The sequence below is a fragment of the Antechinus flavipes genome, chromosome 3, assembly GCF_016432865.1.
Source record: "Antechinus flavipes isolate AdamAnt ecotype Samford, QLD, Australia chromosome 3, AdamAnt_v2, whole genome shotgun sequence".
NCBI lineage: Eukaryota > Metazoa > Chordata > Mammalia > Dasyuromorphia > Dasyuridae > Antechinus > Antechinus flavipes.
The window spans coordinates 629,557,233-629,581,952 of NC_067400.1; the positions used below are offsets into that span (position 1 = coordinate 629,557,233).

At 37.3% G+C, this 24,720-nt stretch overlaps 1 protein-coding gene across 1 annotated transcript in view; it reads right to left on the minus strand.

The window, feature by feature from the left end:
* LOC127557662 (WD repeat-containing protein 87-like) overlaps positions 1-24,720 on the minus strand; it is a 49,162-nt gene that overhangs the window by 352 nt on the left and 24,090 nt on the right. The gene's annotated exons all lie outside the window — the stretch shown is intronic.

The following is a 24,720-nucleotide window of genomic DNA, read 5'->3' on the forward strand; positions in this document are numbered from 1 at the left end:
TAATTTATAACTTTTCTTGAACTAGAGTGGTTACCCTAGCCCTGAATTTCACTGTCCAATAACCATTTTTTTGTTCTTCTCCATGCCTTGGAACACAGCACTTCATGGACATTTGATCTGACTTTTAAGTTTATATTCCCTCTCCTCCTCACTCTTTTTTAAAAAAATTTCACAATAAAATAAGCATTTCTATAAATAGTATAATAAAAAAGTGATCACACACAAAATTGCAAATCTATTATATACAACTTGCTATTCTTTTTAAATATATAATAGTTATCATATACATTTTTTCTTTTACTTTTTTTCTTCCCTCTCCCCTTAGAAATGGCTACTATTAGACACAAATAGACATATATGTAAAATTATCCTATACATACTTCAATTTATCAGTTCTTTCTCTAGCAAACCCCTTTATGTGCTGAAAAAATCCTATTCCATTCCATCTCCTCCAATAGATAAGAGTGTCAGTCCCACTCTTAGTTATCTTCAATCTCTGCCTGTCTATTTGCTGGCCCATATCTTACTGCCTACAAACATGTCCATAAATGAATGTAAACTGCTTGCATTGTTGTCTTTCTTCCCAGGTTATTTTTACCTTCTGAATCCAATTCTTCCTGTGCAACAAGAGAACTGTTCAGTTCTGCACACATATATTGTATCTAGGATAACTGTGACATATTTAACTTGTATAGGACTGCTTGCCGTCTGGGGGAGGGGGTAAAAGGAGGGAGGGGAAAAGTCAGAACAGAAGTGAGTGCAAGGGATAATGTTGAAAAAAAATTACCCAGGCATGGACTCTGTCAATAAAAAGTTATTTAAAAAAATTTAAAAAGAGAGAATAAAAGACATATTCCCTGGTCACTCTAAAAAAAAAATGTCCATAACTCCTATCCTGAAAAAAACCTCATTTGATCTTTCCATCCCAATGATTACCATTCTCTATCTCTTCTGTCTTTTGTGGCTAAACTTCTTGAGATGGTACCCCCACTTTCTTCTGATTCTCTACGTAACCCTTTAGAATTCCATGAGAGAAACGATCTTCTCTGGAAGCTGACCCACCCTTTCAATACCAAGTTGTTGGCTGTGACTGGACCAATCTCTTGGGGGAAATGATCTTCCCTGCAGGCTCACCCATCTTTTCAACACCAAGTTCTTTTGGCTGGACTGATCCCTTGGGGAAAATTAACTTTCCAGTAGGCTCTCCCACCCTTTCAACACCAAGTGATTTTGGTTGGACAAATCCCTTAGGGGAAATGAGCTTCTCTACAGATTCACCCACTATTTCAACACCAAATTCCTTTGTCTGGACAAATCCCTGAGAAGAAATGATCTTCCCTGCAGGCTGACCCAGTGGTTCAATTCCAAGGTCCTTTGGCTGAACCAGTCCTTCAAGGGACTGGAATTACCTTGGATCACCACAGTGTTGAGCAGAGCTAAATCCATCACATTTGATCATCACATAATTTAGTTATTACTATGTGCAATGTTCCCCTGGTTCTGGTTACTTCACTCAGCATCAGTTTATTCTAGCCTTTTCTTTCCAGACTTTTTTGAAAGCAGCCTGCTCATGGTTTCTTAAGAGAGCAATAATATTCCATTACCTTCCTATACCACACCTTATTCAGCCATTTCCCAACTGATGGGTATCTACTCATTTTCCAATTCTTTGCTACCACAAAAAAGGGCTGCTACAAACATTTTTGCACTTATGGATCCTTTCCCTTTTTTTTATTATCTTGTTGGGATATAGACCCAATAGTGGCACTACTAGATCAAAGGGTATGCAATTTTATAGCCTTTTTGGCATAGTTTCAAATTACTACCTAGAATGACAGAATAATTTCACAATTCCATCAATAATGCATGAATGTTCCAGTTTTGCTACATCCCTTCCAACATTTGTCATTATCTTTTGGACAGCATCTTTTAAAAAATTATCAAGAAAAACTTCCCCTCTATCTTAGAATCAGAGGGCACAATAGTCATTGAAAGAATCCACTGATTACCTCCTGAAAGAGATCTCAAAATAAAAACTGCAAGAAAACCCACTCAACCAAATTCCAGAACTATCAGGGCAGGAAGAAAATAGTGGAAACAGCCAGAAAGAAAACTGTAGGGACTGAATGTGGATCACAACATAGTATTTTCACTTTTTTTTTGTTATTTGCTTGCCTTTTTTTTTTCTTTCTCACTTTTTTCCTTTATGATAGGATTTTTCTTGTGAGCATAATAAATGTGGAAATATGTATAGAAGAACTGCACATGTTTAATATATATTGGATTGCTTGCTATCTAGGGGAGGGGGCTGGGAGAAAGGGAGGGAGAAAAGCTTGGAACACAAGGTTTTGCAAGAGTGAATGTTTAAAACTATCTTTGCATGTATTTTTAATTTATGTAATAAAACAAGCATTTCTATGATATAGCATAATAAAAAATGATTGCACATTAAAAAAGGAAAAGCTCTATGATATTTAATAAAGTTAAGTTATTTACATCCCTATTTGGGAAGATAATACTTATAACAATATGTCTCTATTACATTAGAAGGGGTATAATTAGAAAGAGGGTATGAGTATAAGTTGATATTGATGTGATGATTAAAAAAATTAAGGGATGAAAAAAGAACTGTAATGGGAGAAGAGGAAAGGAGGAGACAAAATGGGGTAAATTATATCATATGAAAAGGAATAAAAGATCTGTTACAGTGGAGGAAAAGAAGGGAAAGGGTGATCATTAAACCTTACTTTCATTAATGTTGGCTCAAAGAAGGAATAACATACACACTGAGTGCCAATAAATCTGATAATCTAAATAAAATGGATGAATGTTTACAAAAATATAAATTGTCCAAATCAATAGAAGAGGAAATAAAATACTTAAGTAATCCCATTTTACAAGAGTATTTTATATTTCCAATTACATGTAAAGCTAGCTTTCAACATTTATTTATTTGTGGTTTTTTGTTGTTGTTTTTTGCTGAGGCAACTGGAATTAAATGAGTTGCCCAGGGTCACACAGCTAGGAAGTGTTAAGTGTCTGAAATCAGATTTGAATTTAGAGCTTCCTGATTTCAGGGCTGGTGCTCTATCCACTGCGCCACCTAGCTGCCCCCTCAACATTTATTTTTGTAAGATTTTGAGTTTCAAAATTTTTCTCCTCTTCTCCTTTACTCCCCCCTCCCCAAGATAGCAAGCAATCTAATATAGGTAGCAATACCTAGTTTGAAATAAATGTGACAAATTCACAGTAGCCAATCTTTTTGGCAAAAGGAGATTTGTTTAGGAGAAGAGGTTACAGACAAAATGAAGGGATACAATAGACAACAGGAATGGCAAATAAAAAATAGAATTGAGAGAACCGATAGACCAGGGGTCCTCAAACTATGGCCCATGGGTCAGATGTGGCCTTCTGAGGACGTTTATGCGGCCCACTGGGTTATGACAAAATCAGACCAGAAGTGACATTCGACCTAAACTTGCGTTAGCAATGCACACTTCTGGCACTGGGCCGAGGCTGTGGAGACAGAGTGTGAGGCGATACTGAGGTAAGGTGAGTTCCCAGGCCAGGGTGTGTAGTGTGGGGAAGGGAGAGAGATGCAGAAGACAGAGAACTGACAGCCTGCAGCCTTGTACAGTAACGGCAGCCACCACAACAGACAGGCGCGGGGGATGTACAGTGCATGCTGCACATGTCACGGCCGCTTCAAGGGGAATTCACTGCAGCAGTGAAGGTCGGAAGTGGGAGCGTGAAGAGTGGGAGAGATAGTGTGGGAAACGAGGCATCACAGCGCAGAGGCAACTTGGAGGAAGTTGTGCATTGCAGTCTGTATGTCTCTGTGTGGGCAAAGTTATTGCTGGTATATTGTAGCACTGTGTATATATATTGGTATTTCACTAATAGCAATTTGGAATCCCTCAGAAATAATGATGTCAAGAAAAAGAAAATTTACTCAGAGTGTAGGCTATTCAAAGAACAGTGGACTTATGATTACTTTTTCATGCAGTAAAAGGAAAGAGCTGTATATCTGATATGCCAAAAATATAGTGTCTGTGTTCAAAGAATATAATTTGCGTTGACACTATGAAACTCAACATAAAAATAAATATGATTGCTTGGTTGGAGGAGTGAGAAAAGAGAAAATATTAAAACTGAAAAATACATTGACAACTCAGCAAAATACTTTTGTGAAGCAGAAGCAGCTAAACATTTCATCACTGCGAGCAAGTTTTCAACTTGCCAAGCTAATAGCACGCACTGGCAGACCATTCGTGGAGGGAGAATTTGTTAAAGAATGCCTTCTTTCTGTTGCCAAAGAGAAGTGTCCAGAGAAGGCCGATTTATTTAGTACAGTGAGTCTTTCAGGACCTACAATTACACGGAGGATTGAAGAAATGGGAGACAATCTGCATCAGCATTTGCAAAACTCCATTTAAAAAATTTCATATTTTTCCTTGGCATTCAACGAAAGCAGTGATGTTCGTGATTCGGCACTGACTTCTAATTTTTATTCATAGGATGAATGATTATTTTGAAGTCATAGAAGAGCTTGCTGTACTGCAAAGCATCAAAGGAACAACTACAGGAGAGGATGTCTATGAAAAGGTTTGCCAAACTATGAATGGTTTGGAGCTGGACTGGGCTAAATTAGCCAGCATGACAACTGATGGTGCTCCTAGCATGGTGGGGTCTAAGAAAGGAGTAATTGCTCGCATTAACCAAGAGATGGACAAACATAACCGTTCTCATCCAATAGCCATACATGGCCTCATCCACCAACAAGTGCTGTGTAGTAAATCACTGAAGTGGTACTCTGTTATGAAAATTGTGGTATCTTGTGTTAACTTCATTAGAGCTAATGCACTAAATCACAGACAATTTCAGGAATTTCTGTTCGAGCTAAATGTTGAGTAGGAAGATGTTCTATATCACACAGAAGTCCATTGGCTGAGTCGAGGGAGAGTTTTGAAATGTTTCTCTGACTTACTTCCACAGATTATAATTTTTCTGCTTTCAAAAAACAAAGAAGTACCAGAGCTCAATGATGCAGAATGGAAACGGCACCTTGCCTTTCTGACAGATGGAACAGAGCTACTCAACAATTTCAATATGCAACTTCAAGGAAAGGGGAAGCTCCTCTGTGATATGCAATCATATGTCAAAGCATTTGAAGTAAAATTAGGCCTCCTCATCAAAAAAATGAAGGAGGAAAACTTCTGCCATCTCCCCACAACTCAAAATCTGTTAGTGGAAAAACCACTGATTGTATTCCCAAACAAAACATGTGTGGATTCATTGGAAAAATTGCAAAAGGAGTTCCAATTTAGATTTAAAGAGCTTCATCTCCATGAACAGGATATACAGCTTTTCCATAACCCACTTTCTATTGACACTGAAAATGTGGATTCAATTTACCAAATGGAACTGGCTGAACTGCAAAATTGTGACTCTCTGAAAGACGCATTCAAGTCAAGCAGCCTTCATAATTTCTATGCATCTCTCCCCTCTGAGACATATCCTCATTTCAGGAACCATGCACTCAAAATGGCAACCATCTTTGGCAGCACTTATGTCTGTAAACAGACTTTTTCTAGAATGAAACATTTGAAATCTCCAAGTAGATCAAGATTAACGGATGCACACTTGCATCACTTGTTAGGACTAGCAGTGACAAATATGGAACCAGACATTGACCATCTCGTTAGCCAAAAGCAGGCCCATAGTTCCCATTGAAATACTGGTAAGTTTGTTCATTTAACTTTACTTCATTTTAAATATTGCATTTGTTACCATTTTGTTTCTTCCTTTCAAAATAAGATATATGCAGCGTGCATAGAATTTGTTCATAATTTTTGTTTTTACTATAGTTTGGCCCTCCAATAGTCTGAGGGACAGTGAACTGGCCCCCTATTTAAAAAGGTTGAGGACCCCTGAGTTAGACTAACCAGTGTTAGCCAGAGTAAGGAGAAAGCTGGCATTAGAGGGAAGGCACTATGAGGAGAGAGAGAGAGAGTAACCTCAAGGTGGACTTAGTCCTGAAAAGGACTTAGCAATGATCTTCATCCTAACCAGATCTTTTATACAGGAAATACAGCTTTGGAGGTTTCTTAGGGAGAACAGAGAAGTAAAGAACTCAGAGGGAGGGATCGGGAGCCAGATGAAATGTACCTGACAGATCAGGTCCCAGATCTGCCTAAAGATATGCTAATCAATCTCTCAAAGATTGTTTAAAGATACCCAGAGGTTGGGGAATGGACAATGAGGATTGATAAAGCGTTCTTTCCTATATAGTCTAGGAATTATTTGATAATAGAATTATCTGATAATAGCTTCTTTGTATGGGAAGGCAGGGAGGAGTACATGAGATTAGACATATGCAATTATTTTAAACATATTTTCATATGAGTCATGTTGTGAAAGAAAAATCAGAACAAAAGGGAAAACCACGAGAAAGAAAAAACAAGCAAATACAAAAAGTAATAAGAGTATTTTTCAATCTACATTCAGTCTCCCTAGTTCTCTCTCTGGATGTGGATGGCATTTTCCATGCTAAATGTGTTGGAATTATCTTGGCTCACTATAGTGCTGAGAAGAACTAAATCTATCATAGTTGTTCATCAAATAATCTTGTTGAGCAATCCCATTTAGAAAAAGAAATTCAATAACCAATTAATAAATTCCCTGCCAGAGACCATGTCCTTGGAATCAAAGAGCTAAAGAAGAATGTAATTGCCTGCACATAAATTCTGAAGCTACAACCTTATCGTAAACAAACTATACATCCTAAACTCCTGAGACAAGATGATGTGTGTCCCAGGAAATATCAGCCCAGGTGGAAGATAACGATTAGGCTCCAGGATGTCTGCCACACATCTGGTGTGACATTCTTTACTTTGCAACCCCCCATTCAGAAATGTATTTAACTAGACCCTCTTCATTCATTAAACTGAGACTTTGTTTCACCCCAACTTGTCTCCCTCCTCATTCCTAACCCCGTCCCTTTTCAGGCCTAGCCTTACAGACAAATGTCCACCTCAGGACCCACACTTTGATGACCTGGTGGACGGGTCAATTCCCTAACAAAAAAATCTCCAGGGCCAGATGGATTTTTTTTTTTTTGAGGCAATCAGGATTAAGTGATTTACCCAGGATCACACAGCTAGTAAGTGTCTGAGGCTGGATTTAAACTCAAGTTCTCCTGACTCCAGAGTCACTGTGTTACCAAGTTGTCCCAAACAAGTGAATTTTATCAAATATTTAAAGAATAGTTAATTTCAATACTATATAATTAATTTGGAAAAATAGGTGGAGTCCTATCAAATTTCTTTTAAGACTTTTTGGGTTTAAGGCATGGTCCTTAAGAATAAATAGATTCCCCAACCATTCTGGAGAGCAATCTGGAATTAAGCCCAAAAAGTTATCAAACAGTGCATACCCATTGATCCAGCAGTGATACTACTGGGCTTATATCTCAAAGAGATATTAAAGAAGAGAAAAGGACCTGTATGTGCCAAAATGTTTGTGGCAGCCATTTTTGTAATGGCTAGAAACTGGAAAATGAATGGATGCCCATCAATTGGAGAATGGTTAGGTAAATTGTGGTTTATGAATGTTATGGAATATTATTGTTCTGTAAGAAATGATCAGCAGAATGAATACAGAGAGGTTTGGAGAGACATACATCCAACTGATGCTGAGTGAAATGAGCAGAACCAGGAGATCATTATACATAGCAACAACAATACTGTATGAGGATGTATCCTGATGGAAGTGGATATCTTCGACAAAGAGATCTAATTCAGTTCCAATTGATCAATGATGGACAGAATCAGCTACACCCAGAGAAGGAACACTGGGAAATGAGTGTGAACTGTATGCATTTTTGTTTTTCTTCCCAGGTTATTTTTACCTTCTGAATCCAATTCTTCCTGTGCAACAAGAGAACTGTCCGTTTCTGCACACATATATTGTATCTAGGATATACTATAACATATTTAACATGCATAAGACTGCCTGCCATGTGGGAGAGGGGGTGGAAGGAGGGAAGAGAAAAATCAGAAAAGAAGTGAGTGCAAGGGACAATGTTGAAAAAAATTACCCATGCATATGTACTGTCAATAAAAAGTTATGATTTAAAAAAAAGAATAAATAGATTCTAAACAAAGCCTTAATTGGTCACTGGTTGGGTCTGAATTGACTCAGAGCGAATGTAAATAGCAATCATTTCTGTTTTGGCCAGAAACCCTGAGTGTCTTTCCTTTCCAGATTTATTTTATTTTATTTTGACTAGGTGAAAGAGACTATTCTTTGTCTTAATTGCTACCTAGTCTTAATCATTGAATGGATGTGGCCTCAGTCAAAATGAGACCTTGTTAAAACACCTTAGCTTCAAAAGGTTAAAATCTCCCACTGCATCCAGGGCCTTCTCAAGTCATCCAGATCTCTCTATGACCATTGGATTCAGATGGCTCTGGAGGAGAAAGTGAGGCAGGTAACCTTGCACAGCCCTCCTTATCTTAAATCCAATTCACCTGCAAGTCATGATATTACCTCCCTGACAAAACAACAACAACCTTTTAAAACACAAATATGGTGATGATACTTAGAGAAGAGGCAAAACAGAGAAAGTTATATTTTCCCTAATGAATATTGATGCAAAAATATTTATATAATATTGGCAAAGAGATTGCAATAACATGTTGACAGAATAATATACTATGAGCAGGCAGGATTTGTACCAGGAATGCAGGGTTAGGTCAATATTAGGAAAACTCTCAGCATAATTGACCCTATCAATAATAAAACCAATAGAAATCATATGATTATCTTATGAAATGCAGACAAAGCTTTTGACAAAATATGCACCCATTCCTATTAAGAAACAAAACAAAACACTAGAGAACATAGCTTTCCTTAAAATAAGTAGTATCTATCTAAAACAATCAGCAAGCATTATCTGTAAAGGGGATAAGCTAGAAGTCTTCCCAAAAGATCAGGAGTGAAACAAGGATGTTCATTATCACCACTATTTTTCAATATTATGCTAGAAATGTTAGCTTTAACTATAAGATCAGAAAAATAAAGCAATTTGAGTAAGCAGTGAAAAAATAAAACTATCGCTTTATAGATGATATGATAGTATAGTTAGAGAATCCTAAAGAACCAACTAAAAAACTCCTTGAAGTAACTAGCAAATTTAGCAAAGTTGCAGGATAGAAATAAATCCACACAAATTGATAGGACTTACTCTCTTCCTCTGACAGGAAGGAGCAATAATCAGGTAATTCTATTTATTTTTGTTGTTGTTGTTTTAAATTTTATTTAAAAAAAAACTAAGAAAAAAAGAAAAAAGGAATGCAAAACAAAATAGAACATGTGACCAGCAAAACATCAGGAAGGATTCAAAATATATAACAATGAATTGCCAATTCAAGAAAGTACATTTATTAGTAGAAGAAATTATATTCATAAGTGTCCATCATTTCTTTACTTCCTTGTAAATTGTTTTTTTTTTTTTTTGTTTTCTTCTGTGAACCTTTTTGATTTTATTTCCCCCCCCCCCTTTCATCCCCTCCCCTCTTCCCCAGCCAAGTTATCCTTAAGAATATATTTATGGGATAGAGAGATGGCACAGTGGATAGAGCACCAGCCCTGAAGTCATGAGGACCTGAGTTCAAATCTAGCCTCAGATACTTAACACTTCTAGCTGTGTGACCCTGGGAAAGTCACTTGACCCCAATTACCTCGACCAAAAAAAGAATATATATATATATATAGTAGATATATACAAACACACACACACACACACACACACACACACACACACACACACACACACACACACAGCTTGCCCCCCTCCCCGCATCTTTCCTTTGCCTTCAGACACTTTGCTTTAATTCTGTTCCTTAACTTGCTATTACTTAACCTCTATCCATCCATGGATTTTTCCCTTGTCTTCTTCCTGTACCCTTTGCTTCCCTGTCTGCTCATCTTTCCTCCCTTATTTCTTTATAGATTTTGTAGAATAATATACCCTTCATGGTATATATGTAGTGTTGCCTATTTAATCCATCTAATTACATCTATGGGAACAGGGAAAACCATGATTTATCTTCAGAGGAGGACTTTAAAGTAAAAAAAATTAATAATAATATGAAATGGCTCTCTGCTCAGAAAGAATTTATAGAATTCATTCAAAAAAATTTAAAAATCAAATGAGACACATTGCAGAAAAACTAAAAATAAACAAACAAACAAATATTTTTATTTTTACCATCCAAGACATACAAGAAGATTATGGGGAAAAAAGTAAATTTCAAAACCACAAGCTTCCCTTTAGTGACTGTGTCTCTTCTTCCTCTATACCTTATTTGTATAACATAATTACTATTTATTACCTTAACTCTGCCTCAGTCTTTCATTTCAGCTATCCTACTGTTGATATCAGTCTTAAACATGTGGTAATATATATTTCCTATGTAAAAAATCATAAACAACTTGTTTATGTTAAATTCCTTGAAATTGTTACATGTTAAATTTTCTATTGAGTTTGCATTTGGTTGAGAGAAAGTCCTGAAAACCTTCAAGTTTATTGAATGTCAATTTTTCTCATTCATATTAAGGATAATTTTTCTGGATAGATATTTTTGTTCATAGGCCTAGTTTTGATTATTAATAGATTTAATTCCAGGACCTGAAGTCTTTTATTGTGGCTGCTGCTAAGTACTGTTCAATTCTAATTACAGATCCAGAGTATTTAAGTTGTTTTTTCTTGTCTCTTGCCAAATTTTCTCTTTGATCTGGGGCTTTTAAAATTTGGCAATAATATTCCTAGGTGTTTTCACAAAAGATCTTGTTGAGATGGTGATTAGTGGATTTTTTCTATTTCTACTTTCCCCTCACATTCTATGACTTCTGGACAATTTCCTTGGATCATTTCTTCAATTATTGTGTCAAGGTTCTTTTTTTGGTCACAACTTTCAGCAAGTCCAATTATTTTTCTATTTTCTCTTGTTGATCTGCTCTCCAGATCTGTTGTTTTTCTTTTAATATGTTTCACATTCTGCTCTATTTTTTTCATTTTTTATAATCTGCTATTTCCTGGTCTCTCACAGCTTCATTAGCTTCTTTTTGTCCAATTCCACTTTTCAAAGAATTATTTTCATCTTCGAGACTTTTTATCTCCTCTTCTAATTGGTTAACCTTTCCCCCCATAATCTTGTTTTTCTTGGATGTTTTTTATTTTTATTTCTTTAGTTTTTCCCCAATGTCTCTCATTTGATTTTTGAATTCTTCTTTTTTTTTTTTTTGAGTGAGTTCTATAAATTATTTCTGGGCAAAGCACCATTTTATGTTCTTTTTTTTTTTTTTTTTTTTTTTACTTCAATGTCCTTTTCTAAAGATGAATCATGGACTTTCCTGTTCCCATAGTAAGTTTCCGTGGTTGGATTTTTTCTACTTTGTGGGTTCATTTTTTTTAATTGAGAAGAATTAGTGTAAATACCTCTAATCATGGAGTGAAGTGATGGTGCTCCTAGCTTCTCTTTGTTGTGCCACAGTTCCCTTTTATTGTCCTGCCTCAGTTTCTCTAAATTACTCAGACTCAATTTCTCTAAATTGTTCTGACTCAGGTTTCCCTAAATTGTCCTGCCTCAGTTTCCCTGAATTGTTCTGCCTCAGTTCTCCTGGTTGCAACCCTCCTTTTCTGCCCATTAGAACTGAGATAATTAGGGCTGTGGAGATTTGACATTCCAGAAGATAAGACTCCAGATGTCCTGTTTCAGATAACTAATTGGCATTGTTTATAACTCTAAATTTCAGACTTCCTGGATCTAAGCTGGACATATCCTTAACTCCCAGTTTGTAGAATTTATGGTCTACCCTCCAACCTGTTGGAACTGGATTGATGGTGATATAAATATGTCATTGAGAACTCACATTCACTGCTGGATGCTTTGGACATCAGCCCTGGGAGCATCATGTCCCCAGCACTCTCTCTTCCTCTAAGAAATCCAAATAAAATATTAAAAAACTCTCTAATCTCTATCTTGCCTCAGTTTCTCTGGGATTACACCTTCAGCTCTCCCCTCTAACCTGGAACCCCCAAAGCAGGAGCTTCCCTCTCTTGCAAGTGCTAGCAGCCAGTAGTGTCCCTGACCCACGGCCTCTGCACTCCTGGTGTGCTGCTTCCTTCTTGCCCAGGGTCTCTTCCTTGAGACACAACTGGCCAGTATTCCCAATAAGCCAAGATTCCCTCAGTCTTCCTGGACTCAAACCCCAAATCGTCACAATGTTCAGGGGGAGAAGATCTCTGTGATTCCTGATGAGACTCCCACCCAGTTCTCTTCAGGACTCCCTATTTGGTGTTTGTGGGGAGCTAGCCCAGTGGTATTTGCATTCCAGACAGATGCATCCCCATCCTGGCATCTTTCTTCAGATCATCTTGGGTTATACTAGGAGGACCCCTGTTTTGCCTCAAGTCTTCTTGGTTTTTCCCCAGCCTCTTTGTTGGTGTGGGAAATAGAGAGATAAGGTGAAGAAGTTACAGGCATGTATGAATTCTTTTTCTGTATTTTATTATTTCTGTGTCTCCCCTATGACCTGTATAATATGTGCAGGCTCATATCTATTTGAGCCTTGGCCAGCTAGAAATGTATTTACTTAACCTGAGCTGATGACATTTATTGGTATTTGACATTTATCGATATTTAGTCTATTAGCTGGACCACTGTCTTATGATTAAGTCTGAAAGCCTGACTTTGTTTCTTAGAAATTAAGAGATTTCAGGGAAACAGAAACCTTCCATTCCAATCTCCCAAATAGCAACAACCAATTAGATGCCTCCACCTCCCCTTCTCAATGCTCTCTTACTTGTGATGTAATTTCTTGTATAAAAGCTATGTATCTTTCCTACTTCTTTAGCCCTCCTACCGCAGCTTTCTCTCTTATCTCATGATGGGTCAGCTCATCCTCTGGAGGTTTTCAATAAACAACTTTTCTGCCTTCTACTGAGTGATCTCTGAGTAGTTATATTGGGTAAGGATCTTCTACATCCCTCACAGTTGGGGGCTCATCCAGGATGGGGTCTTTGGGGGAGATGGCTATGTGCACCCCAAACAGGGACAGGAGCCCACGGAGTAATTTTCTCCATGGTCCCTGGCTTTGGGTGGGCAGCCTCCCTCCCCTCTTAGACAACAACCTGAGGCAGGGATACTCAGTAGAATGTAGAATTGAAGATTGAAGCAAGTAGAGTCCTGATAGCTGGGATTTGCAGCCTGAAAAGAAACATAGGTTCTCGAGGTAAAGCTCTTGGGAAGTCTGGGGGTTTATTGGCTGGGTCGAGGGAGACCCTGAGGGATTAACCCTCTTAAATTTATTTTTGGTGTGGACTGCTGTTGACCCCAACAATAAAGGACTTTTCCTAAGGAGGCTCTCAGGTGGCTGTGGGGGCATGAGGGTAACGTAGGGCCTCCGCCAACACCTGGACTTGGTCCAGGGTGGTATAGAAGCAGTCCAAAAATTTGTAACAGGATGTTAGCTAGGGAATTCAAGACTGGAATGAACTTCCCCGATACAAAAGGGAAGAAAAACTGGAAGGATGTATATCCCAGGACAATTTGGGTATATCAGACTTAAATCTGTATGTAAAAGGTGGAAATAGAGTTTTGTGAATATCTGTGTGTATGTCTGCTTTGCATTGCTTTTGTTCTGTGTGAAAAGTTAGAAAGCTCATAAGAGATAAGAATTCAGCTTCTGTGTTACAGGCTTAGAAAAATATTAGACTGAATTGTTGGGAGTTGGAATTCATTCAGAGAAGTAATTCTTCCGGAGTGGCTCAGAATATATTGGTCTTAGAATTTGGGAACTAGTTTTGGGCTTCTCAAGAAAAGAAAATCATTTTTCTCTTTTTCTCCCTCTGTCTCTGGCAGTGGCTTTGCAGGAAGGGGGAAAGAAGGGGAAAAAATAAAAACATAGATTGAAAGCTTGCAAAGTTTTGAGAAAACAGAAGAACAGTGGCATCACTCCTGTAAATAAGGAGCCTGTTATCAGGACTTAGCCAGAGAAAAGAATTCTCAAGGTAAAGCAAGGATTGTTGCTTAATTCTTTCCTGGTTACTAAAGAAAAGAAGTTTGAGTGAAATATCTAGGTAGATTTTAGGAAATTTCACAAACCACAGTACTGGTTAATTTTAAAATAACTTTAAATTGGTATGCATGTTAATATTGGAAACTTAAAATTAAAAATAAGAAATTGCATATAAGATATTGGAAGGGAGGAATAAAAATAGAGTAAGAGAGGTAAATAGTTGAACACGGGGACTCTCTGACTTGTTGGACCTGTGGGAAAACTAAGCGTGTTTCTAAAAATTGTGCCAGCAGAAGAAAGAAAAATCATTATTAGCAAGTTTGCATTTCATGGAATTAGAGAACAGAAAGTTTAAGAACATTAAACTGGGTAATTGTCTGCAATATTTGATTAAGAGTTTTGGGAATCTACTATATTTTAAAGAGGTACAATAATTTTGAAATTGAAATAAAATTGAAATTAGGGGAAATAATTTTACTGTTGCCTTGCAAATGTTAGATTTATTCTGAGTGTAAAATCTTAAGAATTTTTTGAATATTGTGGCCTTTACATCTGAAGAGAAAAACTTTTCTTTTTTTATGATTTGGTTGGACTTCAAATTAGAAATATAGGTTATTAAACAAAATGCCAGTAGCTTACCTTAGGGGGGGCTCGTGTTTGTATCTCCCTATTTAAATGGTATGTTGCTTTTAAAAGTATTGGGTAATTTGTAAACTATGAGTTTTATGAAATTTGGCTCAAAGCTAATTGTGACTCAAAGTTTAAAGTTTTAAAAAAAGGTGATTTAAAGACAAGGGAAAAGAGATTGATTTACAAAAGCAATTAATAATTTAAATAGAGCATCTAGTCAGAAGGATTATTGGTTTGGGAGTGTTTAAAATATGTGATAAAGTTTGAGCAAGTAGGCATTGGGAGGAGAGAGAGAGGGATGGGACAGGAGAATGAAGGTGATTTAAGAAGGATTGATTAGTGGCAGCAAATGATTTCAAGAAGAAATCAGTGGGAAAAAGAAGGAACTGGTTGGAAAGGGAAGTCACAGAGAGATGGCTGTGAGACAGGATGTGCTTTTGCGGGGGGAGAGCAGCAGAACAGCAATGGAACGCCACTTGATTCCTTTGGCTGAAGAAAAAAAAAGTTAAAGAGACAAGCTGCTCTTTCAATATGTTAATTGATTGAATATTTGTTTCTTTAGATACATAATGGTTATGAATATTAAAGAATACGATCAGAAATGTGGTATATAGTTTGAAAGGGTTATTTCAAAAAGCTTAATTGATGTTTTCAAAAACTTTTCAGATTTTTTTTATGTGAAAATAGAAAGTTTTAATTAACTGTATTAATCCCAATGATCTAAAAGAGACTCCAAGGATACTAGTTTTTGCCTTCTTCCTTTTGAAAATGTTTTCGTTGTGAACAATATGTAGTTTGGGATTTTTCTGTGTATTGGGTATTTTAAAAGCAAAATGATTGGTATAATATTCAATTTATTCAAGATGCAACATCTACTTGGGTCTGTAAGAATTGTGTGAATTTTCTGGGATAAATTTCTTACTGTTACTGATATAAGGTCATGGTAAATAACTGGGATTTATCTGAAACTTTGGAGATAAAATTCTTTGGGCTTATAATTAATGCTATTTGGGAGTTTTAAAGCTCCACTCTCTGATGTGCTAAAGATTGGGTTTTAACTGCTTATATTATGTTATAGCTATGTTCTTTCATTTTTTCCTCCTGTGACTGATTTCTATGATCAGAACACTAGTTAATAAGAATTGCTAATGCAATTCAAATATGTCATACCTCGCTGTTTCCAATTTGGTTATATGTGTAATCATTATATCCTAAATACTTAGGCAAATAAGTATTTAGCCTGGTCATCTGTCTGTTACTGGATATTTGTGTTTTGTTTTAAAAATGTTTCTAAATGATAAGAGGACAATTAACAATTGTCTATGAAACCTAACTGCTATTTATTGGGACTATAGCCATCTGCTTGTCCTGTGAAGCAAACTTGTTCCTTCACATAAGAATTGCTGGCCAATCTGCATGTTCTTGCAGTTCCAGACTGTTCTAACCTTGTTAGATTTGTTTTTTTGTTGTCCTAGATTTTGGTCAAATTACAGATTATTGAACCTCTTCTGAGACATGGATCGGCCCATCTAATTAAGCTTAGATTGACACCATATCCATTCCCTTGCTTGGACTGAGAGCCAGTTCTTCACCCATTTATCAGCTCGAAGCAGCTAAGATTGAGACCATCACCCATGCTCCTGATGTAATTTGAACTGATATGGGGGACTTGGGAATGGTTGATGAATGACTGTTAAACCCTGACTTGGTCATCTATGACTGTGTGTTTAAGATTTGGGATGGAAATTGTTAAAATTGGTAACTATTGCTGTTAAGGAAGTTATAATATCTTTATAATATCTATATTCACTTCAGAATATGTAATTGTTTGAGGGATTTTTTTTGAGGAAACTCCTCCTGTATTAGTCTGTTATGCATAGGAACTTTAATTCACTCTTGGGATTTATATGTGAATGGTTATTTGACTATTTACTTTTTTTTTTTTTTTTGGATGATTCCTTTCCATGAGAAAAAAAAAAGGAGAGGAAGAGATAGGAAACTAGGGAAACTGGTGGATTTTTCTCAAAATACCTAAAAGAGTGGGAACCCTTAGTTTTCTGTTCACTTTGCCTTAGGTACTTCTGCCCCACCCCCTATATCACCAGTTCAGATGGAATTGGAAGTCCTTAAATAGTCTTTTTTGTTTTTATTATGCTTTAGCTTTGAAACCCCTTATTCTGTGGTATTGCCCTGGCAGACTCAGTTTGGAGGACTATTTTGTTTTTAGGAAATCTCCAAGATATATACACCTGTCTAGGGACTGGCAGTCTCCAGCCCTATAACCCCAGTTTCTCAATTGGTCTCTCAGCATTTTCAATAACATTGCAGTTTTGAGATCAAGCCTCTAAAGTTTGGGGTTTGCCTGCCTTCATGGTCTAACTGTGCATGCTCCGATAGCTCTGCTCAGAAATCTGTCTTCTAGTAGCAGCCCTGTCTGTCCTTCTGGGTGGGGACAGGTGGAGGTACTCCAAGCCTCACCCTTCTCCTCTGGAGTGGGGTGCCCCTCTGAATGGGCAGCATGACTGTCTCAAGCCCTGTTACTCCCTAGATAAGCAGAAGCTGAGTTACGTGCACAAATGACTGAAGACCACCTAACATAGTGAACTGTCCATCTCAAGCTGGATTCTCTGGCTGAGATGAGGGTCTTTGTACTGCTGATAATTCTGGGGTTGTCAGGAAGAGACTTGCCCTTGCCATAAGTCCTTGCATTTTCTAGTTTCATTTTGATTTATTTGCCTCACATTGGATTGGTCAAAATTATGGTGCTGAGACCTCCCAGGTATCTAGGGGAGGTAATTCAATAATTCAAATATTCAGAAGGAGAGTGTGTAATATTGTGCCTCAGTTTCCCTAGATTGTCATCTTTGTTTATTTATCTTTGTATTTTTATGTTTACCAAATGCCAACCTGTTCTGTGATAACTGTTTTTAAGATAGTTGGTGGAAACAATTTTTATGGTATGAACTTATTGCAATCAGTGCTATTATCCTGTTGCCACTATGTCTACTCTGTATAATTACATTATGATATAAGCAGAACAGTTCAATGGTTCCTATCAAAATATTGCATATAGGAGATGCTATTAAAATGATGATTCTTCAGAGAAAAGGCTGGAATGTATTAGAGAGGGATGATCTTGTTGGTGAACTTGACAAGCAATGTATAGATATGTTAACTGATTTTGAATAGTGTGTAAGTTCTTCATAGAAATATGATAAAAAATCATTTACATATTAGACAGGGGGAGTTGTGGGGAATAGAGAGATAAGGAAGACCTTATAGAAATGCATGAATTCTTTTTCTGTATTTTATTATTTCTGTGTCTCCCCTATGATCTGTATAATATGTGCAGGCTCATATCTACTTGAGCCTTGGCCAGCTAGAAACATATTTACTTAACCTGAGCTGATGACATTTATTGGTATTTGACATTTATCGATATTTAGTCTATTAGCTGGAATGCTGTCTTATGATTAAGTCTGAAAGCCTGACTTTGTTTCCTAGAAATTAGGAGATTTCAGGGAAACAGAAACCTTCCGTTTCAATCTCCCCAAATAGCAACAACCAGTTAGATGCCTCCACCTCCCCTTCTCAATGCTCTCTTACTTGTGATGTAATTTCTTGTATAAAAGCTATGTATCTTTCCTACTTCTTTAGTCCTCCTACCATGAGCTTTCTCTTTCTTATCTTGGGATGGGACAGCTCATCCTCGGGAGGTTTTCAATAAACAACTTTTCTGCCTTCTACCGAGTGATCTCTGAGTAGTCATTTTGGGTAAGGGTCTTCTACATCCCTCACATTGGGAAATCTAAAGAGCTTGAAATTTACCAACCTACTCTGCCATCTTCCCAGAATCCTCCCCTCCAGATAATTATATTGTCAGATAATTCCCAGACTTTCTAGGGAGGAATTATTTATCAACCCCCATTGTCCATTCCCCAAGCCCTGGGTACCTTTAAACAACCTTTGAGATATAAATTAGCATTTCTTTAGACCACCAGGTCTGCCAGGAGCATTCCATCTGGCTCCTGACTCCTTTCTCTGAGTTCCTGATTTTACTGCTCTGGTCTCCCTGAGGAAAAAAAAAACTCCCAAGGCAGTATTTCCTCTAGAAAAGACCTGCTTATGACAAGAACTTTACTAAATCATTTTTCAGGACCAAGCTACTATGAGGCAGTATTTCCCCTAGAAAAGACCTGCTTGTGACAAGAACTTTACTAAATCATTTTTCGGGACCAAACTACTCTCTCTCCATCCTCATAGTGCCTTTCCTGCACTGTTGTCTTTCTCTTTACTCTGGCTAACTCTTGTTGGTCTGCAAAACTCCTCGATGGAGCTAACCTGCCAGTCAATGGCATATTCAGATCTCATGGCAGATTCCTTTAATGGATTCTTCCAAATTCCTTTCCTTTGTAACCCCGTTGCTCTCCCAACTCTATTTCATATTTGCCCCTCCGAGTGCCTATTTTAACTTTCTCACCCTGTTTGTAACCTCTTCCCTAAATATGCCAAACTGAATGGCCACTGTGAATTTGTTTATTTCAAACTAGGTATCCAAACCCCAATACAAATGATCAGCATTTCTCTACATTACCAACAAAGCCCAGCAGCAAGAGATGGAAAGACAAATTCCATTTAAAATAGCTATATAAAATATAAAAAATTTGGGAATTATCTGCCAAGACAAACCCAGGAACTATATAAACACAATTACAAAACACTTCTCAAACAAATAAAATCAGATCTAAGCAATTGGAAAAATATCAATTCAGTGCCATATCAATCAAACTACCAAAAATTATTTTTAGAGGCAGAAAAAAATAATTTAAAAATTCATCTGTAAGAACAAAAAAGATCAAGGATATCAAAAGAATTAATGGGAAAAAATACAAAGGAAGGTGGCCTCCTCATACCAGATCTAAAATTATATTATAAAACAGCAATCATCAAAAACATTTACTACTGGCTAAAAAATATAATGATGGATCAGTGAAACAGACCAGGTGATGAGACTGAGGTGGGAAATTCACACCAAATGTTGGGGTTTATGTAGATACACCAAATGAATTGGCACCAAATATTGGGGTTGAACAGCAATTCACATGTGAAGAAATCAAGAGCTTTCTCCTTGCCAAAAGGTGTATTGCTTTCTGTGGTTGGATAGAGTAAGGTGGGGTTACCTAAGATCTTTGCAGGGGGTTGGACTGATGCTCATCAGTATCCTTCCCTGCTTACCTCTGGTAATTATCAAATTATCTGATAATCTTATCAGAACATCAGGCTTTCTCTGCCAACCCCACCTTGCTATCCAGGACCTCATCATTAGGTACACAAATCACAGTAACAAATGACTATCAATCTACTGTTTGATCAACCCAAAGACTCTAGCTTCTGGGATAAGAACGTACTATTTGAAAAAAAACTGCTAGAGAAACTGGAAAATAGTATGACAGAAACTAGGCATAGACCAACATCTGACCATATTCCAAGATAATCCAAAATGGGTACTTGATTTAGACATTAAGGATGATGCTATAAGTAAATTAAAAGAGCAAGGAATAGTTTACCTATCCGATCTAAAGCGAGGGGAAGAATTTATGACCAAACAAGAAATAGAGAACATAATGAAATGCACTATGGACAATTTTCATTCAATTAAATTAAAAACGTTTGGCCAAACAAAACCAATGCAACCAAGATTAGAAGGAAAGCAGAAAAATGGAAAACAATTTTTACAGCAAGTATTTCTGATAAAAACCTAATTTCTCAAATACATAGATTTATAAGAATACAATTTTTCAATTAATAAATGGTCAAAAGAAATAAACAAAAGAGTTTTCAAATGAGTAAATTAAAGCCATCTTTTATTACATGAAAAAATGTTCTAAATCACTATTAAGTAGAGAAACGCAAACTACTCAGATTAGCTAATATGCTAGAAAAGGAAAACGATAAATATTGAAGATGTGAGAGAATTGAGATACTGCTTCATTACTGGAGGAATTATGAATTGTTAAAACCACTCTGGAGAGTAATTTGGAATTATGTTCAAAGGGCAATCAAACCGTATATTTTGAAGCATGGGCATTGTGACTCTGATCAAACAATACCATTATTAGGTTAAAAAAAAAATCACAAAGATATTGTATTGTAAACGGCTGAAACTCTGAAAAACTCTGAAAAGGGGCTGAAAAAATCAGAAAACCGAGCACTCAAGGCTAATTACCTATTCAATATGAGACAATGACTATTAGTATATGTTTGGATAAATGGCTCTTCTCACAGTTGATGTGAGGTGAATGTTTGGTGTTAAGATAATCATAGGCAAGGATTAGAGGGCAGAGGGACAGAGGCCAGAAACTGACTTTGCAGCAGGATCAGGAGGAGAGAAGTTGATGACTTTGGACTTGAGAATAGAGGATACATCTTTGGCGAGCCTGTGGCTTCTCTCACTTCTCTTCCTAAAGACCAAGGACTTTTACTTATCCTGACTTTGGCTGACCTCAAGGCCCTCCAAGGAACTAGCCTGTACTTCACATTGTATCATAAAAAAGGGGAAATGACCTAAATGTACAAAAAAAAATTCTAACAGCTCTTTTTGGGGTGGCAATGAATTGAAAATTGAAAGAATACCCATCAATTAGGAAATAGGTGAACAAATTGTGGTATGTGAATGTAAAGGAACACTTTTGTTCTATAAGAAATGGTGAGCAAGCTGATTTCAAAAAAGTCTGGAAAGATTTACATGAACTAATGCTGAGTAATGTGAGCAGAACCAGGAGAATATTGTACATCATAACAGCAACATTGTGTGATGATTAATTATATGATTGATTTACCTCTTCTAGCAATACCATGATCCAAGACAATTCCAAAAGACTGATGATGGAAAATGCTTGTCCATATTCAGAGAAAGAACTTGGAATTTGAATACAGATCGAAGCAGACTATTTTCACTTTGTTTTTGTTTGTCTTTTTATTTTTCATGGCTTTTCCCTTTTGTTCTATGTCTTCTTTTACAATGTGAATACTGTGGAAATATGCTTTCATGATTGCATACAAATGACCTATATAACATTGCTTGCCTTCTTGGGGAGGGGTAATAGGAGAAAGGGATAAAGAATTTGAAACTCAAAATCCTATAAAAACGAATACTGAAAATTATCTTTACATGTAACTGGAAAAAATAAAATACTATTTACAAATATATACATATATACAAATGTATATGTATGTATATGTATACGTGTGTATATATACTTATACAAACACAGACACACACAAATGATGAGGGAGATGGTTTCAGAAAAACATGGTAAGGCGTGTTCATATAAGCTGATACAGAGTGAAGTAAACAGATGTGGGAGAACAATTTATAATAATAAAAACAATATTGTAAAGACAAATATTTTTGAAAGACTTAGCCACTCTGATCAATAAATAACCTATCACAATTGCAGAAGACTCATGATGAAACATGCTAGTTACCTATAGAGAACAGATAGTCTTAGAGTGCAGATAAAACTTCCTTCATTCCTTTTTCCCTCCCTCAATCCCTTCCATTGTCCCTCTCTCCTACCTTCCTTTTCCCCCTCTCTCTCCCTTCTTCCTTCCTTCCTTCTTTTCACTACTGGAAAAATTTGTTTTCCCTGACAAAACATATTTGTGATAGGTTTCCTTTTTCTTGTCTTCTCCTTGGGTAGAAGAGGAAGAGAGGGAAAGAATTTGGAAATGAAAAAAAAAAAAGAACAAAAAATCTTTGCCTTAAAAAAATAAAAAGTTTTTGAAAAAATTTAGCAACTGTGATGGATCCACCCAATGATCGATCCCAATTGCAGATGCCTCTTGATGAATCTGTTGCTGCTTGCTGCCAGAGAAAGAACCACTGGATTCAGGGTGCAGAAAAAGACAGATTCCAGTTCATGAGGCCACAGGATTTGGACATGGCCACGCAGGGGTTTATTTTGCTTCCTGACTATACGTTTTTGTATTTTTTATTTTTCTCAAGAAGGGAACAGAACTAGGGGGGAGAAAAGACATTTGCATTGGCAGAAAAAAACCTATTTGAAAAAAATAAGGGAAAAAATATTAAGTAATCCAACCTAGTTATTTTGTAGATAAGGATCCCAAGACCCACAGCAGGAAAGTGACTCGCCCAAGAACACAGGCACCAAGTGCCAGAGGTAGGAAGCAAACTCTGATCTTTTTGATGTGATGCAGATCTTAGGACATGAAGCAACTGTTTCCTCTAATTTTTCCTTATAAATTAACCTTCTTGCTCCTAGTTCTTTGCTAACATCTTTTGGATTTCATCATGCTTTAGTTGGCATTACAATTATAATAAACTTTTCCCCTTGACTTGGAGGTGGGTCTGAACTTGCAAATTTTTTTGAGACACCTTGTTGTTAAGGACCATCCTAAGTGAAGGGACAGGTCAATTCTCCGAGAGCTTTCATAGCTGTGAATCCTAACACTTGAAGGAGTTACAAAGCAGCCTTCACAGATGGTCCTTGTGATTGAAATAAATTGGAGGCAGAGGGAAGAGGAGAGAGGTCAGACAACAAAATGGCCTCTCAGTTTCCTTGTATTATCATCATCTTCTCACATGAAGAGATTCATTCTGCAGTCTGAATTAGACCTCCAGTAGCCACTGGCAGGTGGCTCCCATATCACAACATATAACGCCCAACGTGGGCATAAGAAACACAAGAAACAAAGAAACAGCTTGAGAGCTTTTTGTGAGTAGGATCCTCCCAGAGTTCCTTCGGTAATCCTCAGGGAAGGAAAAGGAGAAGAGCCCTAGTAAGATTTTTTTAGTTGGGGTAATGAAATGGGCCAACACATCAAAGGGCCGAGCCAGGAAACTGATGAGAGACTTAAGAAAAATGCCTGTTCTGACTATCGTCCACTTCTCCATTTGAAAGTTTGCCTCCACGACATCTCACAAGCTTCAACACCTGCTATAGTGCTGTTTGCACTCCCTTGAATGCGAACTCAGATACCTTAGCCTGAGGACTCAGATAACAACTAATGCACAAATTTACTGACCATTCTATGGGGGAAGGGGAGAATAATCATGTTTCCATAAAACAAAAAAATGGGGAATTGTTAAGGACCATGCCTAGGTGAACGGGCAACCTCCACAGTTGAATCATAATATTTGAAGGAGTTGTAAAGCAGCCTTTACTTATGCAGATGTTCCTTGCGGATTGAGAATGAAATAAATTGGAGGCAAGAGGGAAGAGGAGAGTGGTCAGAGAATGCAACTGCCTCTCAGTCTCCTTGTATCATCATCACCCTCTCACATGAAGAACTCCATTCTACAGGTCTGAGTTACACCTCTAGCAGCCACTGGTAGATGGCCCATCACAATACTTTGTGATGTCTGGAACCCCCAAAATTTTTGAGACACCTCGTGATGTCAGGAACCCCCTTGAATCCCAACATTTGGTAGTCCATATAGGGAAAATCTGGTTTCTGCCAGTTTTACTCCCTCCTTGAAAAGGTAAGCCCCTCTCCATTCTTTCCCCTGGCTATCCCATAGTGGGAAACCCCCAAGCACCTAGGAAGGCTTGTTGGGGTCATCAGATGTAATGGGCTGAGGCTTGAGTTGATGCACTGAGGTCCCAAGCACATGAGGCTAAATAGTAATTGGACCATACTCTATTAATATATAAGCTTGGAGAAAGAATGGCCCCTGCCCACTCTTTGTGCAAGTCCTGATATGTTGTATAGGAAATGACGATTTTGGTGGGTGGAGGCAGGGGAGTGGAAAAGGAAGGGGAAGGAGAGACTTTGGGCATTGTGATTGCAACGGTTTGCTCAGCCGAGATCTCTCTCTGTTAGCTGGCTTCCTGTCGCAGCTGCCCATATTGCTATAGCAATCTTTCTTGCCCATATTGCTATCGCAATCTTTATTCACCTCTTCACTTCAATAAAGATTGAAGATTTTTCCCTTAACCTGAATTCCTGACTCTAGCTGATTTTAAATATGCGGTCATTACA